The sequence below is a fragment of the Mustela nigripes genome, chromosome 2 (assembly GCF_022355385.1).
Source record: "Mustela nigripes isolate SB6536 chromosome 2, MUSNIG.SB6536, whole genome shotgun sequence".
NCBI lineage: Eukaryota > Metazoa > Chordata > Mammalia > Carnivora > Mustelidae > Mustela > Mustela nigripes.
This window is the reverse complement of record NC_081558.1, coordinates 90,645,969-90,658,858: the sequence shown is the minus strand read 5'-3', so window position 1 is coordinate 90,658,858 and position 12,890 is coordinate 90,645,969.

Below are 12,890 nucleotides of genomic sequence, written 5' to 3'. Positions count from 1 at the left end.
AATAAGTGGAGCATAACAAATAGCATGGAGGACATGGGGAGTTAGAGAGGAGAAGGGAGTTGGGGTAAATTGGAAGGGGAGGTGAACCATGAGAAACTATGAACTCTGAAAAACAATCTGAGGGTTTTGAAGGGGTGGGGGTGAGACGTTGGGGTACCAGGTGGTGGGTATTATAGAGGGCACAGATTGCATGGAGCACCAGGTGTGGTGCAAAAATAATGAATACTGTTATGCTGAAAAAAAAAAAAAAAACCAAACACTTATGGTCTTTTTTGTTCCTACTACTTTCTCTGGGTTTGTGCAGTAACTTTCTAATTTCTCCAGAACATATCATTGCTTTTGGATGCTCTAGCCTTAAATGTATGGGTCTCAAAAAAGAGAAAAAGAGAAATATGAAAAGCGGGGGGGAAGGTGTTAGCTCTTCAAATCTTCAAATTCTCTGGACATCACTCGGAGGAGGAAAGACTTGCAACAATGAAAGGACGTGAAATAACAAAGTCTTAGCTCCTCTGTATCTGCACCTCCATGTTTAGAAGCAATAATCAGTGACCATAATACAGATATTTGCATGACAGGATCCTTATTGCCCACTCTGGCTCCCATAGCTTTATGTAAGGTTCTCTGAAATATGTGCAAACCTGCCTGGTGCAGGGTGGGAAGAAGAGAATGGGTATCCAAGGTAACAACTGAAGTTAATGGCAATTTGTCTTCCTTCTAAGACTTCTCCTAGATATTGGAAGCCTTCAGTAGACTCCAAAATTCCAGAGTAGCTACATCAAACAGATCTTACCAGTATAATCATTGTCTAAGTGGGGAGACAGTTTCCTGGTGCTTTCTAGTCTGCCATCTTCCAAGAATCTTCCTCCTCATTTATTTTTATGTTCAAATTGTAAATTTGGCCACTGGGTGGCCCTTCAAGCTTCTTCCTGAGTATATTTCACAAGCCCCATTATTTTTTAAGCACTTCACTTTCTGGAAGACTAAGACATCCAGGCCTATCTTGTAGTTTCTACATCAGTTCTGGAATCTCTGTTTATGGAATCTTGCTTTTCTAAGAAACGTTATCCTTTTAATATAGAATGGTATTTAAGAACCAAAATCTGGGTTGGTTGGAAAGAAACTGATACTAAGATCTTTCGACAGATAGCTAGGAATACACACACACACACACAAACACACACACACACACACACACACATCTACATCTATTGCCCTCTTTCTTTTTTTTTTTCATTTCCCTCTTTCTTTCTCTCTCTCTCTCCAACCATGAATTCATACTGATTCCTCCAATTCCAATTGAACACCACAGCAAATCTTCTAGTTTTCTTCCTCTCCATATTTGCAGCTTCCTTCTCTGACAGAGAGGAACCTGAATCCCAATATTGTCAATATTCTTAGCTCTTTGCCCACTTCCTCTGTACATAATCAATCTCCTGACCTCCAGCTGCCTCTTTGCCTTGGACTCTCAGGCTCTATGACCTCTGGCCACCTCAAGGACAGGAAAAGGTGGAGAACAGAGATATATTTTTAAACTGAAGAAAAGAACAAAAAAGGGAAGGAAAGAGAGAAAGGTAGGGAAAAGGAAGTGCAAAAGGGGAGCCTTTTTATCTGTCTCCATGCTCACAGGGTACACTGTGAAGGGCAGATATTAGGATGTTTTATAGACTAAGGAGTAACTGAGCAGAGGTGGTCAGCATCATTCAATTTTACAAAGCTCTGGACTTCTTTTTTGAATTCACTCCTTCTTCTGTAATATACTGGGAAAGACTGCAGACTGTCCTCATTTAAAAATCTAGAAATATCCATTCTTCAAGCAAAAGAACTTCCCAAGAAAACTTTTTCCTTGTCAGTATAATGTTCAACCTAAACCAGCTGTACCTGACCTCTAGGTCAACAGGTGCAGAGGCCACTGACCCTGGAGCTGAGTAGACTCTGGAAACTTTCATGTGTAAAGGAACAAAAGTCACTGGTCAAAGGTAGGCATTCAGGGAAAGCTGGTCTTCTCTAGCATGCCATTTGAAGGACACCTGGAGAGGCTTGGCAAAGATGGAAACAGGGTTAGAGGTCAGGGCCAGGGGCATAGATTAGAGCTCCATGGCAGGGCTGGTTTCAGGCAAAATTGTGAAACAGGTAACAGATTAGAGAAGCTCCTTCAGTCCCCACTCCAGAAGCTCTTCTGACAATTGGTTTCTTCCTGACCACAAAGTGGGATACTAGGGAGTATGAAGAAAGGGTGCAAAATTTTGAAAACATGGTATAAAGTGGGCCAGGACACTAGAATGTCAAGGATTCTGGATTTTAAATAAGGGAAGGATCTCAGGTATAGGAATCTGTTCCTAGAAGTGGAGTTTATTTCCAGATTTGTATTTGGAAATCATCTACCCAGTGCAAAGCAATAATGTAGTGGTGATAAAAGTAGCATTAGATAGTGATAGAAGTAAGCATGAGAAATGATCACAACTGCAAAGATTAAAACAAGAAAAGAACATGGCCCCTGGTGCTCCCTGACTTGGAACACCACTAAAACTAGTGTGGTTTGGTGATCTACTTTATACATTCACTTCTGTAGAATAAGACTTTTAGTTATTCAGTGAATTAGGCAAGTTACATAACGCTCAGTGCCTCAGTTTCCCATCTAGAAAGTGGGAATTATTATACCTACTTCATAGACTTCTTATGAGAACTGAATTCACAATTAAAGTAAATCACTTAGTACAGTACCCAGAACATTATTCTCCTTCTAAGTCCTATGTACACAACACTGTGATCCCAGCCCCTCAGGTCACATCATATCAGGGAATCCTAGGTGCTTGTGGACCTCTAGATCCTAAACAATGTATCATAGACAATATACCAGGCAGAGCCTGGCAGCTTTATTTTATCCATAAAACTGGTGTATAGACAAAAGGATGCTGTGCGCTCCTTTTATTTACCTGTCCATTTTTGAGGGCAGGTACTGAGTATTTTCATGTGCAGTCCGTGGAATAAAATGGGTATGAAATTGGAGTCAGAGATTCCTGGGTTTAAACTTAGAACTTAGAACTTACATGATGGTGGAGAAGTTACTTATCTTTTCTTACACTTTGTTTTCTCATTAGTAGTAAGAATATGAGGGATGCCTGAATGGCTCAGTCAGTTAAGTGTCTGCCTTTGGCTCAGGTCATGATCCTGGGGTCTTAGGATGGAGTCCCTCATTGGGCCTTTTGCTCAGTGGGGAGCCAGCTTCTCTGCCTGCAGCCCCCCATGCTTGCTCGCTCTCTCTCTTTCTCTCTCTCTGACAAATAAGTAAGTTTAAAAAATTTTTAAAAGAATATGAATACCCATCTTCTAGGGCCATTTTGAAGTCTACTCACTGTGCTATTAAAGTGTTGGCCCAGTAGATAGCAATGACTATCATAATTACAAAACAGCTAGTATGGACTAAATACTAACAACATGATCAGTGACTTAATGAAGTGACCCCAGATAATTTTTTAATGGCTTTGTCTATTGCTGATGGTCCCTTTGGCAAAACCCTGCAAGACCATTGAATACAATGACTTCATTTTACAGAGAGAAAAACTAAGGCCCAGCCAGAGGACATAACTGGTAGGGTGGCCAGCAGGGCAGGTAAAGCTAGAACCTATTTTGCACTCAACATCCTGTGGTATCCCCCATCATCCTGTAACTCATTCATATTTTCTTCCAAGGTTATTTAGTATTTCATTTCCCATTGTTTTTTCACCAGGAGAAGCCCAGTCCTGAGATCTTCAGGTGGGCCCATGAAAAGTGGCTGGTTGAGCTGAGCATAGTCTAGTAGTTGTGGGGCAAAACAAACAGATCACTGGTCCCTCTGCTGCCCCACTGCAAATGCCACTGTTTGATGTCCCTGCTCTTTGTGGGAAGATAAGAGCAAAGTTCACCTGGTTTCCCAGCTGTTCCAAAGTAAACCTCTGGCTTACACAGATCTGTAGAGAATTGGTGTCAACTGTTAGATTCTACAATTGAATGATTTCAACGTTTTAATTTTTCTAAATATTCCCACAGATAGGCCTTATTTGTAAATATGTACAACTTGTCTATGTGTACGATTTAGTAAAACTAATTAGCTCCCTAAGGTATCATCTGCCTAAAAACAGGTTAAGTAGCCTCTATCCTCACTCCTTCACTCCAGAGGAAAGTGATATGAGGTCACAGAAAAATCACTGCACTGGAGCTATAAATACACAAAAATTGTAGGTCAAGTAGTGTGTGTGTGTGTGTGTGTGTGTGTGTGTGTGTTACTAAGGTTAGAGTCCTAGGATTTTATTACATCTGAAATGGGTCCAGTGGTATCCTCAATATGTTGAAACATGAAACATTAATTATATGCTCTGGTCTTCTTTCCAAGTTCTTAAAATTCAGAGAAAGTAGATGTAGGGTACATGACAACTCTTCCCCAATGCCAGTGAAAGGTCTCTGCTGGACCAGGATCTCTGGGCTCCTGCCTTATGCCACTGAAGATTACCCATAGATTTGGCTCTTCTTCTTCTTTTTTTTTTTTTTTAAGATTTTTTCTTTATTTATCTGACAGAGATCACAAGTAGGCAGAGAGAGAGGAGGAAGCAGGCTACCTGCAGAGCAGAAAGCCCGATGTGGGGCTCGATCCCAGGACCCTGGGATCATGACCTGAGCCGAAGGCAGAGGCTTAACCCACTGAGCCACCCAGGTGCCCCTAGATTTGGCTCTTCTGATGGGAAAAATTGGCAGCAGAAATTCAAGCTACACAGAGCCAATAGTCTCTGAGGCTTTGGGCAAAAGAGCCTGAGGACTTTGTAGCTGGTGAAACTCCAGGAGTCTTCCTGGAAGCACCAACATAAAAGATAAGCATGCAGCGGGCTTCTGGGGGCAGCCTGCAGGGAGATGACCTAGGAGTAGATGTGAAAATACCTTTCCTAAGAGGGACCAAAGGATCCGGAGCAATCTGGATCTATAAGTGGAATCAAAATTGCACAGAAAAGGCATAACGAGGATAAAGGAACAAACAAGGTCTAGACCAAAGTAGAGAAGGGAATAAAACCAAGAAACCAGAGAAAGCAAGCTATTGCATTTTAAAATAATGCACAAAATGACAGATAAGGGATATCTGTGAAGTAAGAAACCCTTGCCTAAAAACACACTTATTCTAAAAGTCCAGAGAAGCAAATTTCACCTAAAGTTGAACAGAAAGTACCATGGTCAAGTACCATACAAAATTAGTACAAGGAAAAATAACATGTCTACAGACCAATGAATTTGGCCAGAAAGATCTGCCTACAAAATAGTTAAAATCTGTGATCTATACAAAGGTATGAAGAGAACTGGAAATAATGAATATGTGGGTAGATATTACAGATTTCTTTTTATCATTTAAAAATTTCATTAAAAGATAATTGATACTTGATATAAAAATAATAAAAATTATTGTCGAGTTTCTAATGTATGCAGAGGTAAAATATATGATTGTAAGAACACATGAATAAAAGAGGGAAATTAGTGGGGGTTGTGCAATCAGCTTGAGCTGGCTTCCAAAAGCTGATTATATGTATCTCTTCTAAACTCTGAATTCACTGACATCACTTTGGTAGCTTGAAATCATCTATATAAAACTGTTTACTTCATGAATTTGGTAAATGATACAAATCAGGACCTTTTTTTTTTTTTTTACCTTAAAGACCTGCTTCTTAAAAGTTTATCCAGAAATCACTCACAAAAGTAGAGCTATAATATTACAGGATCTTACGTTATTCACAAAGTGATATAACATTATTTTAAATTTATTTTTTATTGAAATATTATTAACATACAGTGTTATATTAGTTTTGGATGTATAATAGAATGACTCAACAGTTCTGTACGCAAGTCAGTGCTCATCAGGATAAGAGTATTCTTAATCCCCTTCATCTGTTTCACCCCTTCCCCCACCCACATCCTCTCTGGCAACCATCAGTTTGTTTTCTGTACTTAAGAGTCTGTTTTTTTGTCTCTTTTTTCTTCTTTGTTTGTTCATTTGTTCATTGTTTGTTTCTAAAATCCGCATATGAGTTAAGTCATACGGTGTTTGTCTTCTCTGATTGACTTATTGTACTTAACATTATACTCTCTAGGTCAGTCAATGTTGCTGCAAATCGCAACATCTCATTCCTTTTTAGAGCTGAGTAACAGTCCATTATACACATAGACACACACCATACTTTCTCTTCCATTCATCTGTCAATTAACACTTGGGTTGCTTCCATATCTTGGCTATTGCAATAAACATAGGGTTGCCTCTATTCTTTCAAATTAAAATTTTTATTTTCTTTTGGTAAATACCCAATAGTAGAATTACCAGATCATATGGTAATTTTGTTTTTAATCTTTTGAGGAACCTCCATACTGTTTTCCACAGTGACCGCAACAATTTGCATTCCCATTAACAGTACATGAGGGGGTCCTTTTTTCCCACAGCCTCGCCAAAATGTGTCATTTTTTTGTCTTTTTAATTTTAGTCATTCTGACAGGTGTAAAGTAATGCCTCACTGTGGTTTTGATTTGCATTTCCTTGATGATTAGTGATGTTGAGCATCTTTTCATGTGTCTGTTGGTCAATTGTATGTTTTTTGGAAAAATTTCTATTCATATTTTATGCCAATTTTTAATTGGATTATTTGGGGGGTTTTTTGGTGTTGGATTATTTTGTTTTAAAGATGGTTTCCTTTGCCATGCAAAACCCTTTTATTTTGTGTAGCCCCGATAGTTTAATTTTTGCTTTTGTTTCCCTTGCCCGAGGAGACATATCTAGAAAAAATGTTTCTACAGTCAATGTCAAAGAAATTACTGCCTATGTTTTTTTCTGAAAGTTTTATGATTTCAGGTTTCATATTTAAGTCTTTAATCTATTTTGAGCTTATTTGTGTGTATGGTGTAAGAAAATGGTCCAGTTTTAATTTTTTTTGCTTGTAGCTGTCCATTTTCTTATTGAAGAGGCTGTCTTGGGGCACCTGGGTGGCTCAGTAGGTTAAGCTGCTGCCTTCGGCTCAGGTCATGGTCTCAGGGTCCTGGGATCGAGTCCCGCATTGGGCTCTCTGATAAGCGGGGAGCCTGCTTCCCTCTCTCTGTCTCTGCCTGCCTCTCTGCCTACTTGTGATCTCTCTCTCTGTCAAATAAATAAATAAAATCTAAAAAAAAAAAAAAAAAAAAAAAAAGGCTGTCTTTTCCATATTGTATGTTTTTGCCTCTTTCTTCATGGATAGATTAACCATTAAGTCTGGGTTTGGAGGGGCTCTCTATTCTGATTTATTGGTCTATGTATCTATTTTTGTGCCAGTGTCATACTGTTTTGATTATTACAGCTTTGTAATGTAACTTCAAGTCTGGAATTGTGATACCTCCAGCTTTGTTCTTCTTTCTCAAGATTGCTTTGGCTATTCAGGGTCTTTTGTGGTTCCATACAAATTTTAGTATTATTTGTTCTAGTTCTGTGAAAAATGTCATTGATATTTTGATTGCATTAATCTATGGATAGTTTTGGGTAGTATGGACATTTTAACAATATTTGTTCTTCCAATCCAGGAGCATGGACTATCTTCCCATTTGTTTGTGTCATCTTCAAGTTCTTTTGTAGTTTTCAGGGTACAGGTCTTTCACCTCCTTAGTTAAGTTTATTCCTAGGTATCTTATTATTTGGGGTACAATTCTAAATATTATTGTTTTCTTAGTTTCTATTTCTTCTGCTTCATTTTTAATTGTGCAGAAATGCAACAGATTTCTGTATGTTAACTTTGTGTCCTTACCTGACACTAGTTTTCAGATAAAGATAAATATTGTAAAGTTAGGAGAAGACATTAAAAATAGCTAAAAAGCAAATAGAGAAGGTAAAATATAATACTAAAAAACACTCAAGCCAATAAAAGGCAGAAAAGAGGAAGCAAGAACCAAAGAACAGAGGAAACAGAAAACAAATATTAATAATTACATTATATATAAATGAACCAAACACATCCTTTAAAAGGGTAGAGATTGTCACACTGAATGAAAAAAGAAAGACCCGACCATGTGCTCTTTATAAGAAACCCTCCTTAATATAAACAGATGGATTAAAATAAAAGAATGGAAAACAAATATAAGCACACACAAAGCATAAGATGGAGTGATCATATTAATATCAAATGACGTAGACTTAAGAAGTATTACCAGGGACAACAGGGACATTTCATAATGATGAAGCAGTCAACTCATTAAGAAATCTTAACATCCTGGGGACACCTGTGTGGCTCAGTTGGTTGGGCTTCTGCCTTTGGCTCAGGTCATGGTCCTAGGGTCCTGGGATAGAGCCCCCAACACTGGACTCCTTGCTCTTGAGGGAGCCTGCTTCTCCCTCTCCCTCTGCCTGGGGACCCCTCTGCTTGTTCTCTCTCTCTTTCTCATCAAATAAATAAATAAAATCTTTAAAAAATAAGAAGAAGAAGAAGAAGAAAGAAAGCCTAACACCCTAAATGTGTGTGTACCTAACAGAACAAAAAATATAAAGCAAAATCTGACTGTGCTGGAAGGAGAAATGAGCAAATCCATATTTAAAGTTGGGGATTTCAAAGCTCTTCTATCAGCAATTAATGCAAAAAAGTAGACAGAAAATGAGTCAAGATGGAGGGTTTGAACAATAACATTAGCCAATTTGACCTAATTGCTATTTATAGAGCTATACTACATATTACAATCTACACATTATAGAACTACACCCCCAAAATAAAAGTTACATATTTTTTTCCAAGTGTGCATAGAACAACCACCAAGATAAACCATCTGGTAGCCATTAAAAAAAAAACAAACAATAATTTAAGAGGATTGAAGTCATATAGAATATATTCTCTGACAAAGATATTAAATTAGAAACCAGTAACAAAAGGATACCTGGAAAATCATCAAGCATTTGGAAATTAAAAATAACTTTTAAATAATCAACTGATCCAAGAAACCTTTGGAAAATTAGAAAAAAACTGTTACCTGAATGCTAAAGAAAATATAAAATACGAAAACTTGATGGATGCAGCCCAGGTAGTACTTAGAAGGAAATTTATAATTTTAAATGTCCATATTAGAAAAGGAGACTGTTCTAAATAACTGATCTAAACTTGTACCTTAAGAATCTAAGGAAAAAAGCAAATTTTTTTTAAAGATTTTATTTATTTATTTGACAGACAGAGATCACAAGTAGGCAGAGAAGCAGGCAGAGTGAGATGAGGAAGCAGGCTACCCGCTGAGCAGAGAGCCCGATGCGGGGCTCGATCCCATGACCCTGGGATCATGACCTGAGCCGAAGGCAGAGGCTTTAACCCACTGAGCCACCCAGGCGCCCCATGGAAAAAAGCAAATTAAAAGAAAAGTAAGTAAAAGAAAGGAAATAAGGGCAAAAACAGAAAATGAGGGCACCTGGGTGACTCAGTCAGTGAAGCATCTGCCTTCGGCTCGGGTCATGATCCCAAGATGCTGGGATTGCATCCCACATCAGGCTCCCTGCTCAGCTGGAAGTCTGCTTCTCCCTCTGCCTGTCCTTACACCCTGTTCATGGTCTTTCTCTCTCTCTCTAGCATGCTTTCTCTCAAATAAAGTCCTTAAAAAACAAAACAAAACACGAGGGCACCTGGGTGGCTCAGTGGGTTAAGACTCTGCCTTCAGCTCGGGTCATGATCTCAGGGTCCTGGGATTGAGCCCCGCATCAGGTTCTCTGCTCAGTAGGGAGCCTGCTTCCCACTCTCTCTCTCTGCCTGCCTCTCTGCCTACTTGTGATCTGTCTATCAAATAAATAAATAAAACCTTTTAAAAAATGACATAGAAAATGGGCAAATAGTGAATATTAAAAAATTGTTCTTTGAAAGTTTGATAACTGTTGATAAAAACTGTAACTAAACTGATCAAGAAAAATGAATAGAGAAAACATGAATTACTGCTATGGAAAGTGGAAGAATAGGTATCATCACACAACCTATAAATATTAAAAGATAGTAAGGAAATATTTTGGACAAGTTTATGGCAAAAATAGACAATTTAGATGAAATAGACAAATTCCTTGAAAAACACAAATTTTACAACTCTAGATTTTCACTGGGTCTTCTTTTTTCTTTTTTCTTTTTTCTTTGTTAAATTTTTATTTTCATTTAAATCCTTGGGAATGTTTATCACAATTATTTTAAAGTTCATTGCCTGTATCTGATAAAGGACTAGTATCCAAGACCTTCTCAAACTCAATACCCCCCAAAAGGAATGATCCAGTTAAGAAATGGACAGAAGATATGAAATGATATCTTTCCAAAGAAAACGTCCAGATGGCTAACAGACACATGAAAAGATGCTCAACATCACTCTTCATCAGGAAATACAAATCAAAACCATAAGACACCATCTCACACCTGTCAGATGGCTAAAATAATAACACAAGAAACAGATATGGGCAAGGTTGTGAAGAAAGGGGAACCCTCTTGCACTGTTGATGGGAAAGCAAATTGTACAACCACTTTGTAAAACAGTAAGAAGTTCCCTCAAAAAGTTAAAAACAGAAATACCCTATGGTCCAGCAATTGCACTACTAGATATTTATCCAAAAGATACAAAAATACAGACTTAAAGGGGTACACTCACTCCAATGTATATAGCGTTATCAACAATAACCAAAATATGGAAAGAGGCAAAATGTCCATCAACTGATGAATGCATAAAGAAGATGTTGTGTGTGTGTGTGTGTTTATAGTGGAATATTATTCAGCCACCAAAAAGAATGAAGTCTTGCCATTTGCAACAACATGGATGGATGTAGAGTGCATTACCTAAGTGAAATAAGTACATTGGAGAAAAATACCGTATGATTTCAGTCATATGTGGAATTTAAGAAACAAAACAGATGAACACATGGGAAGGGGGGGAAAAGACAGGGAAACAAACCATAAGAGAACCATAGAGAAGAAACCATGGAGGGAGGTGGGTTGGGGATGGCCTAGATGAGTGAAGAGTATTAAGGGGGGCACTTATGATAAGCACTGGGTATTATATGTAAGTAATGAATTACTGAATCCTACTCCTGAAACCAATATTACATTGTATATTAACTAACTAGAATTTAAATAAAAACTTTAAAAAATTTTAAAATCAAGTCCATTGTCCAAATACCATCATCTCTTTGATTTTTAGGTATGTAGGTTTTTTAAAAAAAGGTTTTGTTTATTTATTTGGGGGGTGTGGGAAGGGGCAGAGGAAATCTCAAGTGGAATCTTTTTTTTTTAAAGATTATTTATTTATTTATTTGACAGAGAGAAATCACAAGTAGGCAGAGAGGCAGGCAGAGAGAGGAGAGGAGGAAGCAGGCTCCCTGCTGAGCAGAGAGCCCAATGTGGGACTCGATCCCAGGACCCTGAGATCATGACCTGAGCCGAAGGCAGCGGCTTAACCCACTGAGCCACCCAGGCGCCCCTCTCAAGTGGAATCTTAAGCGGTCTCTATGCTGAGCAGGAAGGCAACATAGGGCTCCATCTCACAACCCTGAGTTCATGACCTGAGCCAGAATCACGAGTCTGGCACTTAACCAATTGAGCCACCCAGGAGCCCCTCTAGGTGTGCTTTTATTGGTTGATTTTTCTTCTGACTCTGAGTCACATTTTACACTTCTTTGCATATCTGGTAATTTTTGCATTTGATGCTGGATATTACATAAGCTACATTTCTGAATATTTAGATTTTGTTGGCTTCCTTTAATGCATTGAGACTTATTTTAGAAGGCATTTAAGTTACTTACAGATCAGCTCATTCTACCAAATCTAGTTCACTCTCAGGGCAGGTATAGAGCAGCCCTTAGTCTACAGCTACTTTATTTATCCTCACATCTAAAGTCTGACCTTCAGTCAAATCTTTAGGTGTTCAATTAGATTTCTTCACTCTGGCTATAGTATGAGCACAAATGATTCCTAGCTCTGTGGAATTGTTCAGCTTGCAGGTCTCTCACAGTTATTCTTTGTCTAGTCTTACAGATTTCAATTTCATTCTACACTCATGCAGATTGGTATTTCACCAAACATTCAAGGGGACTCTTCTAGAGATGTCTTCTGTATACAAACTCCAGTCATCTTGCTTTTCTCCAAGCTTTTATTTGTTTCCTCAACTAATGTGACAGGCTTTCTTGGGTTCCCCCTCCCTGTGCCATGATCTGGAAATTTCCTCCAGGCAAAAAGTAGGGTCATCATTCTGCTTACCTCTTTTCTTTCCCTTATCTCAAGGACCAGAGTCCTGTGCTGCTATTGTCCAATGTTTAAAAACAGTTGTTTCATATACTTTGTCAGTTTTTTAGTTGCTTATGGTAGGGGGGCAAGACTTGTACTGGTTACTTTTTCACAGACATAAGCAGAAATCTACACTCATGAAACTACCATTTAACAATATGTAACTTAGGGCCCCAGTCAATATTTATTGAGGCACTACCACAAGCTGCAAGTATGGTAATACAAGATATGGCAAAGTCTCTGATAAGAAACCCTTAATTGAGTCCAGTAGGTAGTAGGGTTAGATTTTTGTAGTAATTTTAATGTCTTCCAAGTAATCTGGGTCAGGATTTTTATTCCCCTTGACATTATGAATTTTAAATGTTCAAATATATTTTTAAAATAAACAAACTCATTCCTTATCCCTTGTTTTTATTGTGTAAGTCCTCGATACTGTACATACTAGTGCATTTTTTTGCATACTTATAATCACCACTCAGACTCACTTCAGACAGATTTATTGCTTCAATTCTATATAGGTGACTCAACTCTTGAGTAAATTAAAGAATAGGGAGGGAAGGGGCGCCTGGGTGGCTCAGTGGGTTAAGCCGCTGCCTTCAGCTCAGGTCATGATCTCAGGGTCCTGGGATCGAGCCCCGCGTCAGGCTC